Source organism: Macaca nemestrina, chromosome 5, assembly GCF_043159975.1.
Source record: "Macaca nemestrina isolate mMacNem1 chromosome 5, mMacNem.hap1, whole genome shotgun sequence".
Lineage (NCBI taxonomy): Eukaryota > Metazoa > Chordata > Mammalia > Primates > Cercopithecidae > Macaca > Macaca nemestrina.
The window spans coordinates 46,345,594-46,367,102 of record NC_092129.1 but is presented as its reverse complement, the minus strand read 5'-3'; positions in this window follow the sequence as shown (position 1 = coordinate 46,367,102).

Genomic DNA, 21,509 nt, shown 5'->3' with positions numbered 1-21,509 from the left:
CAGCCAATATCATACTGAATGGGCAAAAACTGGAAAAATTCCCTTTGAAAACTGGCACAAGACAGGGATGCCCTCTCTCACCACTCCTATTCAACATAGTGTTGGAAGTTCTGGCTAGGGCAATCAGGCAAGAGAAAGAAATCAAGGGTATTCAGTTAGGAAAAGAAGAAGTCAAATTGTCCCTGTTTGCAGATGACATGATTGTATATTTCGAAAACCCCATTGTCTCAGCCCAAAATCTCCTTAGGCTGATAAGCAATTTCAGCAAAATCTCAGGATACAAAATTAATGTGCAAAAATCACAAGCATTCTTATACACCAGTAACAGACAAACAGAGAACCAAATCAGGAATGAACTTCCATTCACAATTGCTTCAAAGAGAATAAAATACCTAGAAATCCAACTTACAAGGGATGTAAAGGATCTCCTCAAGGAGAGCTACAAACCACTGCTCAGTGAAATCAAAGAGGACACAAACAAATGGAAGAACATACCATGCTCATGGACAGGAAGAATCAATATCGTGAAAATGGCCATACTGCCCAAGGTTATTTATAGATTCAGTGCCATCCCCATCAAGCTACCAATGAGTTTCTTCACAGAATTGGAAAAAACTGCTTTAAAGTTCATATGGAACCAAAAAAGAGCCCACATTGCCAAGACAATCCTAAGTCAAAAGAACAAAGCTGGAGGCATCATGCTACCTGACTTCAAACTATACTACAAGGCTACAGTAACCAAAACTGCATGGTACTGGTACCAAAACAGAGATATAGACCAATGGAACAGAACCGAGTCCTCAGAAATAATACCACACATCTACAGCCATGTGATCTTTGACAAACCTGAGAGAAACAAGAAATGGGGAAAGGATTCCCTATTTAATAAATGGTGCTGGGAAAATTGGCTAGCCATAAGTAGAAAGCTGAAACTGGATCCTTTCCTTACTCCTTATATGCAAATTGATTCAAGATGGATTAGAGACTTAAATGTTAGACCTAATACCATAAAGAAAACCTAGGTAGTACCATTCAGGACATAGGCATAGGCAAAGACTTCATGTCTAAAACACCAAAAGCAATGGCAACAAAAGCCAAAATTGACAAATGGGATCTAATTAAACTAAAGAGCTTCTGCACAGCAAAAGAAACTACCATCAGAGTGAACAGGCAACCTACAGAATGGGAGAAAATTTTTGCAATCTACTCATCTGACATAGGGCTAATATCCAGAACCTACAAAGAACTCAAACAAATTTACAAGAAAAAAACAAACAACCTCATCAAAAAGTAGGCAAAGGATATGAACAGACATTTCTCAAAAGAAGACTTTCATACAGCCAACAGACACATGAAAAAATGCTCATCATCACTGGCCATCAGAGAAATGCAAATCAAAACCACAATGAGATACCATCTCACACCAGTTAGAATGGCAATCATTAAAAAGTCAGGAAACAACAGGTGCTGGATAGGATGTGGAGAAATAGGAACACTTTTACACTATTGGTGGGATTGTAAACTAGTTCAACCATTACGGAAAACAGTATGGCGATTCCTCAAGGTTCCAGAACTAGAAGTACCACATGACCCAGCCATCCCATTACTGGGTATATACCCAAAGGATTATAAATCATGCTGCTATAAAGACACATGCACCCATATGTTTATTGTGGCACTATTCACAATAGCAAAGACTTGGAATCAACCCAAATGTCCATCAGTGACAGACTGGATTAAGAAAATGTGTCACATATACACCATGGAATACTATGCAGCCATAAAAAAGGATGAGTTTGTGTCCTTTGTAGGGACATGGATGCAGCTGGAAACCATCATTCTTAGCAAACTATCACAAGAACAGAAAACCAAACACCACATGTTCTCACTCATAGGTGGGAACTGAACAATGAGATCACTTGGACTCGGGAAGGGGAAGATCACACACGGGGGCCTATCATGGGGAGTTGGGAAGGGGGATGGATTTCATTGGGAGTTATACCTGATGTAAATGACGAGTTGATGGGTGCTGCTGAGTTGATGGGTGCAGCACACCAACATGGCACAAGTATACATATGTAACAAACCTGCACGTTATGCACCTGTACCCTAGAACTTAAAGTATAATAATAATAATAAATAAATTTTAAAAACAAACAAACAAACAAACGAATAAAAACCAGACTCTGCCGGCAAGAAATAAGGCTATTAAGGATATTGAGGAGACCACAGACAAAATCAATTCTCAACAATACTCACTTAAAATTGATTTCCCTCTATTATTTAATTTTCAGAATTCTATAGACCTTTTCAAAGACTGGATTTTAGAAGACAGAATTGTTTTCCTGTATAGCTTTCTAGGTGTTACTTCTATCGCCATGTCTCATAGGTAGAGGGTTGTCCTCAGTCTCATCTCTCATACTTTTGCAGACCCACTTGCCATGTTTATTCCTGCCTAGAATCTCATTTCTACCATATCTCTTTAAAATAAAACGTAACTATGTTGTAAGACACAAATGAAGTAACACGTCTTTCATAGTCTTCCTCTCATTTTATTTTCACAAGGATTACTGTAATGCTTATTTAAAAATTGCTCTAATAGTATGGAAGTGTTACATAGTCAGTGATCAAGTAGTATGTGAATGTTTTGTCACTGTCCTTATTCACTCTGATTTTCCAACCTCAGACAACTGACTTCTGTTAACTGTTGTTCATCAGTTCATTACATTTCTGTACAAGTCCCATATTTACATGTTGTTTGCTCTGTGGCATTAATGAGATTATACACTACGTATTGCAATTTGACCTGAGTTTTAACTTGACTATATCTTTGTGTTTTTTACTTCAGTATGTATGTGTCTACTCAAATCTTTTTAGTGTCTGAATAGCATATGGTTTACCATAATTAATTTAATCATCCATAATTGAGTAACTTTTAAATTGTTTGCCATTTTGTTCTTATGAAAAGTGACAATGAACATCTGCATGTGATTCCCCAAAACAGTCTCCTAAAAATGAAATATTTGGGTCAAAGGGTATATTGCTGCCAATGTTTTAAAATTTCCCATCAAAATGCTAGTTCCATTCTACTTATAGTTAACCGATATATGACTGCTTAATAACCTGCATCTATATCAAATTAGATATTACCAATCATTTGTATAACATCGTTATTGTATTTTAATTACTTCCATTACTAGTAAGATATCTTTCTATTTTATTTTCAAAATCAAATAGAACTTAATATTAACTAAGAACTGTCCTTAGCATTACATTTCTCATAAGTCATGTAATATATATGCCAATTTTATGAGTAGATACTAATATGATCACCAATTCAGAGAAGAGGATTAGGCAAAAGGAGATCACTTCCCAGGGCCACATGACCGGACTTGGAGAAGCCAAGATTTTAACCCAGATAGCTTGGATGCAAAGCTCAGCCGGGATTAAAGTACACTCTTCTGTACTTTCTTCTGAAATGGATATGTTTTATAAAATTTTAATTCTCAGTTTATTCCTCTATCTATAATATATTCTTTGTATTTCTGAGGTAACTTTACTTTAAAATACATAGCTTTTAAATTGCCCAAACAGCAGTAAAATGCCCATTTTATCATTAACTCCACATCTATAATGGTGCCTGGGAAATGTGTGTAGGAATCTTGGACTTAGACCCTTCTGTAAAAACTTCTTTCTCAATAGATTTTAAATGTAATTTTTATTATAAATAAATATATATGCTTATGGCTAAAAAAAAAAAGAAAGCAAATATAATGGCAGTTTCAGAGAATGAAATGAATAGTAAATAAGGACTGAATCTTAATTGCTGTGTGATCTTGGGACCATGTCCTGGTCTTAGTTTATCTCTATTTCTTTGTGAGAAAAATGATAATTAATATGTGAATATGGGTTCTTCCTTTTCTAATATTATTACATAAAATATATTTGTATATGAATATTTCCAAATTTTAAGGTTCTGGAGGAAAGACATTTTTCCATTTAAAAAAATGTATGATAAGCCATCTGTAGCCACTAAGTCATAACTAGTTTCATTACATCCATTTATACCTGTGACTGACAATTTTCTGATAGTACATTTCAGTTTTTCTCAGTCTTTTGTCTTCAGAGAGCCTGTTCCAGAATCTGTGCAGTGTTTATTACATAACTCCATTTCTTGGCCCTAAAAAGGCATTGTGGGTTGAAGTAGCAGATGATGAGAAGGGAATTCTATATTTTATGAAGCAGAGTAAACTACTAACTGAACTAGACTTTGAACTGAACTTTGAAAACTATTGGTCTACTTCAATTATTATGGATAACAAACCTGAATATATTTTTTGAAGGGCTAAGGTGCCATGCAGCTTTTGCTACAAAATTTCAGGAGGCACTCTCCTCTGTGATTCTTTATCTGTCTATCCACTTTTGTTCTTCACAGTCTTAAGTAGAATACCAATAATTTGATATTCATATTTCCTCCTAATAAGCCTCATACTTTCATACTTCATTACCTCTGCTTTTTCTTACCCTCAGCACAGAACATCCCCTTTTTCCACTTTCCAGTCTTTTGAAAAGCACCACAGGCAAGGTCAAGAGACATTCGCTTGTTTGATTTTTAGTTTGTGTTGTTTGTTTTTGAGATCATGATGTTATACATACTCTTGTAGACGTTGTGCCAAGAAAGCCAATGGAAATTTGACTGGAAGATGAAATGATAAAAGATGGATGACACTTCTCATCACATGAGTATAAGAAGAGATAATGTAATTAAAAGGTAGTTAGATAGTATAATTAAAATGTATAGTATAAGACCTGACAACCAATTGAAATGAAGAAGGGAGACAGAAGGACGGTGGAGTTCTGTAAATTCTCCAAGTTGGTAGTAATGTTTTATCTCTACAACATGCTTCCTACAAGTACAAACATATGGCTGATGCTGTGTCAAATACATATTGTCTTCCAGAAATTTGAAAATTGTGGTACTGCACACAAGGAGTGCATAGAAGGCTGTTAGAGGTGAGTCAGTTCATGACAATCTACAAAGGAGATGAACGTCAAACTCTTGCTGCTGAAATTCCAAGATCACTCCTTTTCCTTGCTCAGGGTTGATTCTGTAGCTCTTTCTTTGATTTTCTCATCAACCCAAAAACTTTTCCAAGAAGTCCTCTTCACGGAAAATTTCCCCTCATTTTATTCACAATTGTTTTCTGGTGCATGGTATTCAAATAAGTTAAAGTAATAAATAAAGTAATACAGAAGTTAGTACCTGAGTGTGGCTTGCAGGAAGCTGACCCTGAGTAAAAGTGTGGTTGTGGAATCATTCAGCAGATCACGATGAGACTACCATCTGAATGGTAATGTGAAAACCATGTTTGGCAGTGATAAAATATCCAGAACAATCTTTATTTCAAATCCCCTAAGACTATATTCCCATTGGCAAAATCTCTATGGAAAAGGCAGCTACTGCCATACACTGATTTTTATAGGGTATAAGCAATGACAGAACCATGGAGAGAAATCTTTGTGTTGGATACATTGGAATATATAACATAAAGAAAAACAAACTCAAATTTTGAAGTTATTGCAGCAAATAATAAAATAAAACCCATCCTGGCTAACACGGTGAAACCCCTTCTCTACTAAAAAAAATACAAAAAAACTAGCCGGGCGAGGTGGCGGGCGCCTGTAGTCCCAGCTACTGAGGAGGCTGAGGCAGGAGAATGGCGTAAACCCGGGAGGCGGAGCTTGCAGTGAGCTGAGATCCGGCCACTGCACTCCAGCCTGGGCGACAGAGCGAGACTCCGTCTCAAAAAAAAAAAAAAAAAAAAAAAAAAAAAAAAAAAAAAAAAAAAAAAAAAAATAAAACTTCAGTTGGACTCCAAACAAGGTTTAAAAATAACTAATTTCTTCTTGCAATAATAGTAATAGGAATAAAATATCAGATATTGATTCTAAATGTTACTGAAATATTGCAGAGTTTGACATAGTACATGACTCAACAAAATTTGTTTTTCAAAAGTTAGGGTGTTGATTAAAATACACTATCAGCCAACTGCATTGGGGATATCTTGGAATATGCAAACAATTTGCTAGGTTCCTCACCTCCAGTGATCTCTATTCTCCAGCTGATAAATTTTCTATTTTATCTTCTTTGCTCCCAGAAGATGTAATTCTATAGTGGAATGAGATAAAAAATTTTCTCTGAAGTCCCACATTCAGGACCACATCTCTTACTGATGCTATCTTTGCTGGGTTAACAAAATCCAATTTCAATAAGGCCATAAAAATAAGATACATAACTGACTTGGGAAAGAGAATTGTATACATAAGCAATTGTAGAAATTTGGTAATGAATGCCATCTAAAACCTTGTGAGATTTTGCCTAATAAGGGTAAATATAATTTTCAAATGAAGTACATTTTCTACATATCCACTCACTGGATAATTATCTATGTAGCTAAAATAAACTGTAATAAAGATTGATCTAAACTATTTTACATATTTAACAATTTAAAATTCTCCATGTAATATAGGTAAGGAAGGGTAATGAGAGTACCAAATAAGGATGTTGAACTAATTTTGTCTTCTACATAGTCTACCTGGTGTATATCCAGTTCCTGAATCCATACTCATATATGGATGGATTTAGCTTCCTTCCTGTCATATAAGTTAAAATGTCTCTGATGTTACCTAAGATCAAACCTTCCTTATGTATTCTCGATTTCCTCTCATCTAATTAAGGATGTTGCTCCTGTAATTCTCCTCTGTACCCTTCATCACTGAGGGCTCCTGTGTACTGGATCATTTCTATCACCCGTAAACTTTTCCAATCTTAAAAAACAAAAATAAATTATGCCATATATGCGTAGATCAACGCTGATCCTTAGCTTCTGTTTTTGTTTTGTTTTGTTTTGTTTTTAGATGGAGTCTCGCCCTATCACCCAGGCTGGAATGCAATGACATGATCTCGGCTCACTGCAACCTCTGCCTCCAGGGTTCAAGTGATTCTCCTGCCTCAGCCTCCCGAGTAGCTGAGATTACAGGCACCCGCCACCATGCCCAGCTAATTTTTGTTTTTTTGGTAGAGAAGGAGTTTCACCACGTTTGCCAGGCTGGTCTCGAACTCCTGACCTCAGGTGATCCACCCACCTCGGCCTCCCAATTTGCTGGGATTATAGGTGTGAGCCACCGCGCCCAGCCCCTTAGCTTCTGTTTGTAGCTAATGATCGAAAGAGTTGTCTTACTCAGTTTCTTTACTTCCTTTTCTCTCATTCTCTCTTGTACTCTCTCCAACTCAGGTTTTATTCCCACTACTCAACAGAGATGAATTTTGTTAAAATCACCAAAAGACCTATCTGCATTGCCAAATTTGATACTTAATTCTCAGTCCTCATCCTAGAAACTTAACTGATACATTTGAAATATTTGAGTGCTCACCTCTTCTTGAAACACTTCCCTCATAGGGCTTTAGGACATCACTCTTTCTTGATTCACCATATTTTCTAATGTTTCTTTGCCTTTATTTCATCTAATCGTATTGAATGTGATTTTAGGAATGCCCCAAGCTGGATCCTAAGCCATCCTCTCTTTCTATAATATTCTCTAGCTAATTTTTTCTAATCTTATGACTAATACCATACAAAAAGTGTTGACTTCCAAATTTAAGTCTTAATTATCAATATTTCTCCTGAAGTCCAGCCTGAAACACTTAATCTCGCTAAAGACACTTAAAGTTTACTTAGATATGTAGTGAATTTATTAATGTTACCATGTCCAAATTCAAACTCTATTTTCTTCCCCTACATTTCTTCCAAAAGTTTTCTAAAAATTTAATGTTCTCATTGCAATACAGTATTCCAATATATCAGTATACCACATTTGTATAACAGTTTCTTTATTGGTGTACTTTTGACTCTTCCCAGGTTGGAACTCTTAGGAATAGTGCTAGGATGAACATTTTTACACATCTTTGGTAAACATATATGTTTTTATCCTAAGTATGTATCTTGAAGTAGAATTGCTGAGTATGCTTAAAATCGGCTTTAGTGAATAAGGCCCAAAATATTTCTTGAGTGGTGTACATGCCCACATGTCTATTAGCAGTGTATGAGCTTCTCACTTGAGGCATGTCCTGGCATAAACTTGGTACTTTGCCTTTTAAATTTTTGCTATTAACAGTGATTAGTAGTACCAAGTTGTCATGTAATGTACATTTCCCTCATTACAATTGAAATTAGACATCTTTACACATCATTGGTCATATGGTACTTCCCTTTATTTTAAGAGCTTGTTCCAGACTTTGGCCCAATTTCTATAGAATTGCCCATTATTCTGCAGCGTTTTTTAAAAAAAATCTGGATGTGAGTCCTTTATCAGAATTATATATGGGAAACATTTTCTCTTTTTTTATATGGCTTCTCATCACATTCTAAAGGAGTAGATACGTCAAAATTATATATTTTTTTGTCATTGTTATCGATATTTGTGCCTTGATTAGCACATTTGCCTACTCCAAAGTCAAAATAAGATTCACTTATGTTTGTTTAGTATCTTTATTGTTTTAACTTTTTATATATGGATCTACCATTTATTTAGAATTGTTTTTTTCTGTATGGGTCAAGAGTAGGGATTAATGTCAATTTCTTTGCATGTGATTGAATTTTGGTTGGGCTTGCAGTGATTTAAGAAGAATGGAAATATTAATACCATTAAATATTCAATCCCATGGACATTTTATTCCTTCTTTGCTTTAGGTTATATAATTTAGCTCAATAATATTTTGCAGTTTTAGTGTAGATATCCAGATATTGATTCATCTTCATTAAATTTATTGCAACATATTAAATAATTGATAAGACCTTTATAAATTGATTCATTTTTAATTTTTTTGCCTTGGATTCATTTACACTATATCAATAACATGTAAATTATCCTAACGACCTGCTAAATTCACTTATTTATTTTAATATTTGTAAACTCCTAGGGATTTCTATATTTACAATCATATCTGTGTGAAAATTGGTATTATTTCTTCCTTTATAACTCATATATTTCATTTATTTTAATTGCCCTATTTTACTGAAAAGAACTTTCAGTACATTGTTACTGGGCAGTGGTCGTAGAAACTATCATCTTGCATTTTTGATCTCAAAGAAAATGCTTAAAGTGTTTATTATTAAGATAACGTTTGAAATATGTTTTCTGTAGTTATGTCGGATTGCAATATTTTTAAAGTACCTTCTGTTATCTGATTACTAAGAGTTTTAAACTGAATTCGCATTGAATTTTACAAAATCCTTTTTATGTGTAGCTATTAAAAGGGGAATGGGACTTTTAAAGTTTACTTTTGAATGGAAAGTTATATTGATTAAATTAGAATATTTTAAATAAAATTTATACTCCTGGAATACACACAACTTGGTATTTTCATTTTTATAAGTGGCTGGGTTTGATTTGCTATTTGTTTAGGATTTTTGCATTTATAAGAAGATTGGCCTGTGCCTTCCTCTTTTTTAATAATATATTTTATGACATTTGACCAACAAATGTATTCAATTTCAACTACCGACTTGGGAAATCCTTTCTTCTTTTCTAATTAATCTCAGTAGTTTATTTAAGATTACTGTCACTTCATCTTTAAATATGGAAGCATTCTCCAGCAAAAATAAGTGTTTTTTTAAGATTACATTCTGAGAAGGCTGAAAGATATAATTTCTTTAATACATAATGTCACTTCAGATTTTATGTGTCTCTTTTGTTAATTATATAAAATTGTATTTTTCTAGATATCTGCTTAATTAAATTTTATAATTTAACATAAACATGTTCAGAACTTCTATAATCTTTTTGTGTCTGTTAGATCTTTAGTGGTATTTTCTTTTTCATGTCAGTTATTTGTAACTTGTGTTTTTATTATTTTTTGATCAATATTGCTATAGGTCTATGCTTTTATAAAAAATTGTTTAAGGCCAGGCATGGTGGCTTACGCCTGCAATCCCAGGACTTTGGGAGGCCGAGACAGGTGGATCATGAAGTCAAGAGTTGCAGACCAGCATGGCCAAGATGGTAAAACCCTGTCTCTACTAAAAATACAAAAATCAGCCGCCCATGAGCAAGATGGTAAAACCCCGTCTTTACTAAAAATGCAAAAATTAGCTGGGCATGGTGGTGGGCACCTGTAATCCAGCTACTTGGGAGCATGAGGCAGAGAATTGCAAGAACCCTGGAAGCAGAGATTGCAGTGAGCCAAGTTCATGCCACTGCACTCCAGCCTGTGTGACAGAGTGATATTCCATCTCAAAAAAATTGTTTAATATAAATATGATGATTTTTAATCTTATATGTGTGTTTCTTCATTCATTGAGAGGTGTGTAATAATATTTCCCAATGTGATTATGAATTTGTCTATCTAACCATTTGGAAGTTATGTTCTTATGTATAAATTTAGAATTGTTTAACCTACGTGGTGGATTAACCATTACTATTATGAATTGTTCTTCTACATCACTTCTTTGTTCAAGAATAATGTGTTCGATATTAATATAACTTTTGTTATATTTGTACTTGTATTATTATTTACCTTCAGCCTTTCTGAGCTCAAGTGAAAAAAACCTGCAGAGTACAGAGCCCAGGTCTCTTTGCCTCTATCTTCTTGAGATCTTAGTTTATCTCCACGTCCTGGCTTTGTTGGCTGCTCTTACCTTCATTATTGCCTATTTAGTCATGTTGGATGCCCAAAATTCTTTTGGTTCTATGTCTTTGGCATCGGCCTTAGCAACAGATTTGCTCAAGAATCAACAAATATTCCTGTAGAAGAAGCAGATGTAAAATGTCAACTCACTGTTCTATAAATCCCCTATCTTGAATTTTGACCCACCAAATTCTGTGAGTTCCATCAGTGCTTTTATATATTTAATTGTTGTTATTGTTGTTGTTCCATTTTTGTCCAGGCTTCCTTGATGTCATTGCTGGGAACATTGGTCTGGTGAAAGCTATTTCACCATGGTCAGAAGTAGTATTACAGTAATCATTTAAAAATATCTCATATCACATCATTCCACTGCTCAAAACACTCACATCACAAAAAAATGGAAGTCAGAGTCATTACAAAGTCATAGAATCCTCACATAACCTTGACTGACTGATCAGACCTGATGTCCTAGCATTCACCCACTGCTTTACTCTTCACTGTGCTTCAACCTTTCTGATAATGTTTTCCTATTCCTTGATAGTCCAATATTAGCAATACTGTTGGTTTTCACTTCTCAAAGTGCTATTCCTTCAAATATTTGCATGACTCACTCCTTTTTTGTGTTTATTTCTCTGCATTTTTGTTTTACATAAGGCCTGCAACATCAGTCCACATACTTCTGATGCTTTCTAATTTTTCTTAATAGCTCTTATCTCCACCTGTCTTAATAGCTATTTACTTGTATTTTTTCTGAATTTGTCTCCTTCTCTCTAGCAGATTATATTACACGAAAACAGAGACCTTGTCTATTCTGGTCACTGCTTAATATCTAGCACTTGGAAAATTTCCTGATAGTGTATGGCATTTAATAAATAATATTTATGTATTCTGTCAGCCCACCATTTCATTTTATTTTGCCCCATTTAATCAGAAAATTTTCATTTTTCTATAGCCAAAAGGATGAATAGATTACTCAGAAAATTCTGGAATCTATTTAAACTAAAAGAAAAACAAATCCAAAACACATAGGAACAAACACAACAACCCAAAAACAAGCAAAACAACAAATACACCTTACTGCAGATCATGATAGAAATTTTGGCATAGAGACTGCAATCAGATTGTGAGTTTATGAACAAAATAGTGTTAGGACTTGTGATAAATACCACCTATCACATTATGTAATAATTTGAACCATGGGGGAAAAAGACATTGAAAAGAAAGACCTACAAGACTTGAGACATGAAGCAGAACTCTATAGAAAATAAACACCATTGTACATAATTATAGGGGAAACAACCAGCATATTTATAATATAGGATGTACAGGAAAATAATCTAGGTAGCATTTAATGCTAAGATATGTAAAAATGAAAACATCATTAGGGAATATTTGAATCAATTTTCTCAGCGTATAATGTAAAAGCCAGTGAGTTGAGAACTAAATGGAAGCTGTACATACAGAGATGCAGAAAGAATACTCTTTTACCAACTCTCTTCAGAAAAAGGAACAGTGAATTCACTTCGCTGGAGATGAGTGGAAGGAAGTTGTATGGAGAGTTTTTATTTAGGATGACATATGGATATGTATTATAGGTTGAATTTTCTCCCGCTAAAGTTCTTATGTTGATGTCCTAACCTCCAGTTCCTTAGAATGTGACTATATTTCCTCTTTAAGGAGGAAATAAAGATTAAAGGAGGTCATTAGGGTAGGCCCTAATTCAATGTTATTTATGCCATTTTAAGAAGAAGAGATTAGGACACAAGACATGATAAGAGGGAAGACCATGTGAAAACAAAAAAGAGAGCCATCTACAAGTCAAGGTGAGAAGGCCTCAGAAGCCCTGCTGACACCTTGGCCTTTGACTTCTGAACTGAGAGAAAATAAATTTATGTTGTTTAAGCCAACCAGCTCCTGGCACTTTTTCATGGCAGTCCCAGCACATTAATACAGCATGTTTTCAACCAAAAAGGAAAGTATGAAAGAAATAAGATGGATGAAGCAGTGAAGAATGGAAATAATTTTTAGATCAAGTACCAAAAGATGGTAAAGTGATGAATCCAGAGGTATAATAATGAGGTGGAAATTGAAGAATGTGTTAAATTGTATCATAATAACTCTTTAGCAAGGGTACTGATAATGACAGGAGGCAGTCAAATGCCTAGGTAGATAGGGGCGGGTACCCAGTGAAACCCTACCTCCAATCAAGCCAAAGACAGTTTAAAGCCTGAAAGCCAAACTACAGGTTAAATCCTCAGAGTGGGTTGAGAAATTGTCTTCCTGTTTCACTTGTTTTCCTCTGATTGATCCCTACCAATCACTCATTTTACATATACTTACCTTTTTGTAATTGGTTTTCTACACTGTTGTGCCCACCTTTGAGGGGTGTCTTCACTTTAACTTTTATGCATACTCACAAAACAATTAACACTCACTCCCTACCCTGTACCTATAAAGATCCCGGACTCAGCTGGTAGAGGAGGAGATGGCCAGACTTTGGGGAAGACTTCCTGCCCTCCTCCAGCTACCATCTCCAGCTGCCCTCTCCACTGAGAGCCATTTTCATTGCTCAATAAAATTCTCTGCCTTCACTATCCTTCAATCATTCATGTGACCTCATTCTTCTTGGATGCTGGACAAGAACTCATGACCCACCAAGTGTAAGTACCCATAAAAGGCTGTCACACTGGCCCTTTGCCCTCACTGGTGGAGGGCAGCCACCCCTCTTAAGAAGGCAAGGGGTCAACTGAGCTCCTAACACACTGCTGTCTGTTGAACTGCAGATGGAGGAACTAAATGAGCACTGTAACACCCCCTGCAGTCTCACTGGGGTCATGGGCACCTTCACCTGGGTGTCACCACATTCCCCTCAAGGTGACATCCCTTGTCTGACCATGGGCCCAATAAGGCCTTTGTTCCTGTGTCAGTGCCTGGAGTGGCTGGCTGGGTCCTGCATTTGCTTGGTCATGTGCTCCTTTCTGCAAGGGGCTGAGTGCAATGGACCAAGTAGATGGGACACCTCTGTTGCAAGTCTGGTGAAGGGGCAAAGAAAATCCTGCATCATCTGGGGGCTCATCCAGGACTCAGAAAGGTGAGTGAATGTGGATCCGACTCTTCACTTTTTCCCAAGACTTCTTATCCTCAAATTTTCCTCTGAAGGGAGATGAAGCACCAAACCTCTGAGTGGCTAGTTAAGAGCAAATGGCACATCTAGAGAAGACAGGATGTGACCCTGCCACCTCTCTTTCAGATGAAAGAAATGTTGGCTTTGTTTCTCTTCACAGAGGTCTAGCCATTGTGTTGAATCAGAATAAGGTCCTGAGGCAACTGAAGACATCTGGCCAAGGCCACTCCTCAGGGTTTCTGGAAGGCCCCTAGACTGGCTCTGTCCCAAAACTCCCATCAGAGCATCGGCCAAGACCCCCAGACTTTTCTACGGTATTTTTCATTCCTTCTTTCATGGTTTGAAATTGCTCCTATCTCTTATAATGTTAAGGGTATTGCTGCAACTGCAGAGATATTACTGGGTGGAATATGCATTTGTCTTAGCCATCAAATATGCAATTCAGAGCAATGCGATTCCCATTTGCTGTTAGAGGCAAGGATGATACAGTGATTAAGAATATTTCCCTTGTTGAAGGAACCCATTTGCATAGATCAAGAGGCTTTTTCTGTCAGGCACCTGCCCCTCCCCCTACACTTAAGCTTTTTTCCCCCCCTCTCATCCACCTTCTCAGGGAGTCACATGACCCTGCAAATGCAGGGAGCTCTTCTAGGCAAGAAGGTTTTTTTTTTTTTTTTTTTCCTACCTTAGAACTCTGCTTATGATAGGGAAGCAATGGAGGAGTGACCATTCTGTCTGCTGGCTGCAAATTTGGCAAGGACCACCTGGGACTTAATTTAAAGAAATCCATGCACTCCCCTGAGACAACTTTTTGTCCAAAACTCAATTACAAGCTTTGAGTTGAAGCCATAGAAAGGAAAACTAGATCTGAGGGATTCAAAGGCAGGCAACCACAGAAATCAAGGGACACAGTGCAAGTGAGAATGACTAATTCCTGCCCATTAGCCCCCCCTCAACATACACATTTCATGGGTAGAGGTTATACTAGTATCCACGGCATAAATGAGGTCTGGGGAACTCAAAATTTACCGACAGCAGTGGGGACAAGCAGCATGTGGGTGAGTGTCAATCATTTCCACCCTGTAGGCCTCCCTGTTAATGTGGATGAAAGCTGCATTGGCACCCATGGCACCCTGCCGAGGTCACTGGGATCCAAGGATTTAAGGATGGAAGAAGGAAGGGGGACACCATTTCCTTCTCTCCCTCACATACCCAATGTATTCAGTGGGAAGAGAAAGGAACTCTTTTCCCCTATTTCCACATGGATAACCAATCATCTTCAGTCAATACTTCTGAATCACTGGGACTCCTTTGGGAAAAAAAAAAACAAAAAAAAAACAAAGACTTTTCCTCTGTCCTCTCTTTGTGGATGGGTAATTGTGTCCCTATACCAGCACAATCTCCTCAGATGCATCCTCCAAACTGGGAAAAGTTAATTTCACAAACCTTAAATTGCTTGTCTTAAAATTGAGCTTGGAGGAAGGCAATGCAGAGGCCTGATGTAGCGGCCAAACAGTAAACGTTTTTTACTAGTCAGACTTCTGGCCTCTCTCTCCATGTCCAAACTTATAAAAAGGTAAGGATCACTGTAAAGTTCTGAAAAAACTGGATGAAGGCTCCATCTTGTTTTTGCTCCTTGAGAGCCTGATCTTGTAACCACATAACAGTACTTTCTTTTGGTCTCTCCCATTTTAAAATAGCGGCCTGGGTTCAATTCTGGCTAGGGAATGAGTACTTTTTGGTTAATATCTGTTTGACTTTTACCATTTGCTGATTCTCTTCCCCTCCATGAACTTCTAGCTTCCTTTCTTAAATCTTCCTTTCTCTGAGCTACCTATAAAGATTCTAGATTTTGTAAAAATTGCTTGTCACTTCTTTGAAAATACCTCATACACTTGTGGTTAAGTCATAAACTTAACTGAGGCTTGCTGGTTTCATCAGTGAGGCTGCATTTGGTAAATTTCTAAAGCCAGAAATACGGGCTGCTTGGCATGGTTAAAGTCAGGTAACAAGGGATTTAAAATAATTTTCTTAAAGAGCACTATGGTTAAAAGTCACCTTAAGTAAAAGCGAATATCAAAGTCATAGGTATTTAATATATTTAAAAGACTTTTGTATTTTTCTTTTCGTAGACCTTGCTTTTTTTTGGAAAAATGTCTTTTTTTTTTTTTTTTCTTCAGTCAACTGAATTATTTTTCTCCATTTTGTCTTTTTACTCTTAGTGCACACCCAATAGGCCCTAAGATAACTTCTGAAAGAATAGGACTCATTGGGAAAAACAGAGAAGGTGCCATGAATCCCACTTTGGAGGAAAAACAAAATCTTTTTTTTTTTTTTTTTCTACCTCATGGAATCCCAGGAATTAAAAGCAGATAGACCTCTCTCAAAATCTGTTTTTGTCTTTCAGCTATGCCTGTTTATTAAGCCCTAGAAACTGCATGTTTTCTTAACCCTGCTTCTTGAAAGGCTCCACCCTGAGCCCCATAATCCTATTAGGAGATTGGCAAATGAAAAATATTTCAACTACTGGATCTTCTTATATCTGTCTTTGTAGTTATATATGTGTCATGTGTGTGATGGGTATATACAAAAAACCTCTAATTAATTGACTTAGAGGAAAAAAAGCACTTAAATCAAATTTTTTTTTTGAAGGAAAATAAGAGCTGTAATACCTTTTAGTTCATGTGAATTTAATCTTTGAGAAAAAAAAAACGGTGCTAAAGATTATTTATTGGTAAGATACAAATGTCTTCAAAATGTTAATATGTGATCTAAATTATGCAGGTCAGATACTAAGTTTGCTAAATGTTTTGAGGTTGTAAACTGCTTTTTTAGTTTTTCAGAACTGATCAATTTACTTGCTTCACAATTTGGTAAGGCTTAGGGACGTATGGAATTAACCACACTCCCAACTATGCTGCAAAGAGTCAGACTTTATCTGCACTTAGTATATAATTGAAATAACTTATCAGGTTTTACATTAGAATTAAAAATTGCTAAGAATTGCCATTATAACATGTAATTGAGACTACTGAAAATAGATTTACATGCAAGTTGTGTAAGAAAAGTAAAATGTGTTTTTAGATAAAGATTATAAAAAGGCCTGGGAATGTAAATTTTTGTCTAGTTTGGAGGATTAAAGAATTGTTTTAAATTAGATACGATAAAGCTAAATGTTTAAATAAGTTGGAAAACTTTGCAAAAATTAATGTTGTAAAAGAAATTATGTGTGTGAACATATAACAAAAATCTGTAAAGGATTATAAAAGGCCATAAGACTCTCACCTCATGGCCAAACAGATTAAGATTGGATAAAATTATCTATAAAGTCTCATTTAAAAAATGGAGTTGACATTAATAGTAGATTAATGCAAGAGTGAAATTTGGCCTTCCCTGTCTTGAACAGGATTTTCATGTAATTTTAAAGACAGATTATTTGGAATCAAGTCTTTCCTCCTAATGAATACAAGTTACGCCTTGTTTTACAATTTTTGAGTCAATATTTTGGCTAAAATAAATGACTTATGGTAATGTAGAATTCCATTTCATAATATCAAGTGTTTTAAAATTTTAACCTGTTTGGTAGCCTTCTCAAAATAAAAATTCAGCTTCAAAAATTGTCTTCTCTGACCCCTAACTTTTGAATTCTACAGAGGGCCCTTGGAGTGTCCAAAAGAGAGGTAAACAGGATTATTTGATATGTTTAGTTACATGGGATTGCCAAAATAAAAATAAAGTTTAATATTCACTCATTTATATGATAATAAATAATATTAATATATATTCCAAAATTGTATGAAATCTCTAAAATTCTAATGTCTTAGTATATAGTATCAATCATAATTTAGGTTCTTGTGTTAAGTTATTGTAAACCACAGAAATAACCAAATTTCTTTGTCAATCATGTTTTTGATTGTGACCACCCATAGACATTATGTCATTCACAGACAATTGTTGTCTTGTTTTTTATCCTTTTCAAAAGATAGTTTATAATGAGCTATCAAACTTTGATTGGTGCTCTCAAATGCAGGATTCTAATAACTTTGGATATTGTGACAATGGAATAGAGGAAAAACCTATTGTACTCATGAAGAGCTAAAATGTTCATGAATATCAACCAGAACAAGAGTTAATGGAATGGACTGAACTAATATGAAACTGAAATAATCTTTTTAAACTTTTTCTTAAAATGTTGCTGATTCTTGTTTCATTTTTCAGAGTCAAAGAAGTTTTTCTTTTGAACTATCTACAATTTTTAACAATTGAGTAAGTTATTTTCCTGTGAACAAAATTTGGAGCGTATTTGTTTCTCTTGGCCTGGCTTCTCCAGAATTTCAAATCTATTTGTGAGTATTCTTAACTCATGACAATATAGTTATTTGCATGAGTGCAATAAAAATCTATTTTCTTCTGCAGCAGGACACAATTGGAGAAACTCGTAGTTTTACCAAGGCTCTGACTGGAAGGGTGTACTTTCCTTTAAAGAATCGAGCTTGACTTGCAGAGTCAATAAAAGCCCCTTGGGAAAATTGGCCCCACACCTTGTCTTCACAGTTCTGGTATAGGGTTGCAAGCCTGTGGTGAGTAAAGAATGTCACTTTCTAACGACCCAGGAGCCCCACGTTATCTTCAAACCTCAAGAAAAGAGGAATTTACCCAACTCATATTTATTTTAGGGTACAAAGCTTCGGCTGGGCTCAGCTTTAAAAAGTTCTATCAGAGATTGCTTGTGGAACAGAGTTCCATCAAAGCCAATTTTAAAAGTCTATGTGAAAGAGTTATTCTTGCCACACTTTATGCAAATAATCAGGTCAAGTATAAGACTGAAGTTTATTTTGCAAACAACACAGTCCTATCATGATTTGTTTTTAACAAAAATGAAGATTGGAGAGAGAAAATTATGTTTCAAAACTTATTATATGCTTGTCATTAAATTCTAGTCTCACTACTTGTTTTTAAGTTTTTGCCTACATTTTACACTAATCATGCTTATTTCTGTGACCCAACCAGTGATCTACAGCTGCAGCTCAGGAGAAACAAAAGGGATGTATAATGTAAAAATCTGGATCAATATTCTAGTTCTGAGCAATTATCCTGCAAATTTTGCCAGGTAATAGAAGTAAATAGGGTGCCCATCACATGGAGGTTTCTTTCTTTGGGACAATAAGACCAAGAGAGCTAACCAAAGCCAAGTCCGATGCACCAAAATCTTAGTAGGAATAACTATAGCCACCAGTTATCTGGGCATAAAAGCAGTCTCGGGATTTTTGAGTTGTCCCTATCCCTGCCTTGTTTCATTTTGATACATATCTTCTAATAACCTGGTTAGTCTCTTCTGACCTTCAGGCAGTCAAACTCCAAACAGTCATGAAACCAGAAGCTCAAACGATGGCTGCCTTTTACCAGGGAACCTTAGATGGGCTTCTGAGGGAAATCTGACTGTTGTATTCCCGAAACAGCGACCCCTGTCAACAGGAAGCCATTAAGAATGGTCTTTGTCCCTATTCTAATGGAAGTTAGATGTACTTCTTCAGAGGGGAAAATGATACAGGCAGGAGGCAGACAAATGTCTAGGCAGATAGGGGCAGGTATCTGGTGAAACTCCACCTCCAAGCCAAAGACAGTTTAAAGCCTGAAAGCCAAGCTACAAGTTAAATCCTCAGACAGGATTAAGAACCTGTCGTCCCATTTGGCACACTTTCCTCTGATGGATCCTTACTCTCCACCTATTTTACATAGACTTACACTTTCCAAATTGGTTTTCTATACTGTTGTGCCCAGCTTTCAGTGTTCCCTTCATTTTAACCTTTTTTGCATACTCACAAACCAATCAGCATGCATTTCTCATTCTGCACCTTTAAAGACCCAAGACTCAGTCAGTAGAGGAGGAGAAAGCCTAACTTTGGAGAAGATGACCTGCCCTTCACATCTCGTCTCCAGCTCCCCTCTCCACTGACAGTCATTTTCATCACTCAATAAATTTATCCGCCTTCATCCATGTGGCTTAATCATCCACATAACCTTAGTCTTCTTGGACACAGGAGAAGAGCTTGGGACCCCAGAGTGTGGGCACTCAGATAGGGCTGTCAAACTGATCCTCTGCCCTTGCCAGTGGAGGGCAACTGCCCCATGGGATGAGACAAGGGGCCAACAAAGCTGCTAACACACTGCCATCTGTTGGACTGTGGACAGTGAAAGTAAATGAACACTGTAATAACCTCTCCAGTCTCTTTGGGGTCATTGGCATCCTCACCTAGGTGCCACTGCATTCTCCTTAAGGCAACATGACTAGTCTGACTGTGGGCCCTACACAGAACTTGCTTCTAGGTTTGCTGGATCCCACACTTGCTTGCTCATATACTCTCTCCCACAAGGGGCTGAGCTCAGTGGACTAAGTGGATGGGCCACTAATCCAGTGAAGGAGTTGAGAAAAATCCTGCATCAGTACTTAATAGCCATATCAGCACACAGATTAAACTTCAGTTTCTACCTAAGGATCTTGAATGTCTCAGGTAAATTTAAACACTCCACAATTTACAGTTATTAGGGACTTTGAACTTTGTATTCTCCATCACCCACGGGAGCATTTCTTTTATCCTGGAGAACATACTGGTTACTTTTTCAGATATCTAACTCAAATCCATTGTTATTACATACTTAGCTTTCAGTAAGAAATGACCAAAAATAGTGAATAAATGTTTAAACAGTTACATGTATTTATATTTGCAGGAGAAAAAATCAAAAGATAACAGAAGTGAGACATAACAAAGAAATCAGAAGGATAAAAAGTATGCAATTTAAATAAATTTAATGAGGTTTCATGATTTGGAAACAACATCAAACAATAAACAGATACCTTAGTATTTAACAGAATTTAGAAAAGGACCAGAAAATAATAGTGCAATGATCAAACATGAAAATTTAAAAAATAATAATGTGATAGGTTTGTGTTTATTTAAAAGAGGGTCAAAGGAAAATCCAAGAGTTTGAATAATTGGGTCAGTATAGACCATATCATTGGGTGGGTATGGTATGGAACGGAACCTTCATTCTAACCAAAGGGGTAAACTCCACCTGGATCAACTGTGTGAGAGATGTATTGTAAACAGTTGCTCACACATATACAGGTTAATAAATTCTCCAGTCTTGAATCCTATCACTATATTCCTTTTTATTATATGGATTATTCAGGAATATTTGGTTATGATTTGAGAGCTCCTATAATTACTATCATATTACAGATATTAAATGCAAAACTAAGTTTTTTTCTATTTTTATTTGTGTTCCACATTGCTGATTTGTGCTTACTAATCTATTAATTAGACAGATGGGCCATTGGTTTCTGAACAATTACTATTGAAGAAAAAAACCCCTCATTGTTTACAGAAATGTTAGAAAATATTTTCTGTTTCTATTAATTGATATCAACCTCCCTCAGTCAGGAATTCCAAGTTCAAAGTTCGCTAACTTCTCTTGTTTTCTTACAGATTTTTGACTTCTCTGTCCTTTGTGGATGATAATGTTTATATTTCAGAATGCACAAGAGGGTATTGTAATTCTCTGCAGGCAGTGAATCTCTAGCCATCGATCTGTGTGTCATTTCACCAGACTCTCAGGCACAGCAATGTTATAGTCTGGCAGCAGATCATGAAGACCTGAAACAACCTCCCATTCTGATGAATAAAATAAATATTCTAA